The following is a 270-nucleotide window of genomic DNA, read 5'->3' as shown; positions in this document are numbered from 1 at the left end:
CCCTCTCCGGCCCCTGCGGCCGCCCTCCCTCCCTCTCCCCTCTTCCGGGGAGCCGAGCCCTCCCTCCCGGCCTGGGCGGCGACGCGCGGCGCCCCGCGCGGGGGAGAGCGGGGTGGAGGCGCGGGGCTCGCCCTGGGCCCGCCTGTGCGCTGGGGCGCGGGCGCCTCCTCCTCCCCACCGCGCGGGGCGGGCACGGAGGGAGGCTCGCGCGAGGGGCCTGGAGGGGGCGGGCTGCCAGGCGGCGGGGAGAGGTGTTCGAACCCTCGGGCC

The sequence above is a fragment of the Neomonachus schauinslandi genome, chromosome 12 (genome assembly GCF_002201575.2).
Source record: "Neomonachus schauinslandi chromosome 12, ASM220157v2, whole genome shotgun sequence".
Taxonomy (NCBI): domain Eukaryota; kingdom Metazoa; phylum Chordata; class Mammalia; order Carnivora; family Phocidae; genus Neomonachus; species Neomonachus schauinslandi.
Note: the sequence above shows the minus strand (reverse complement) of the source record.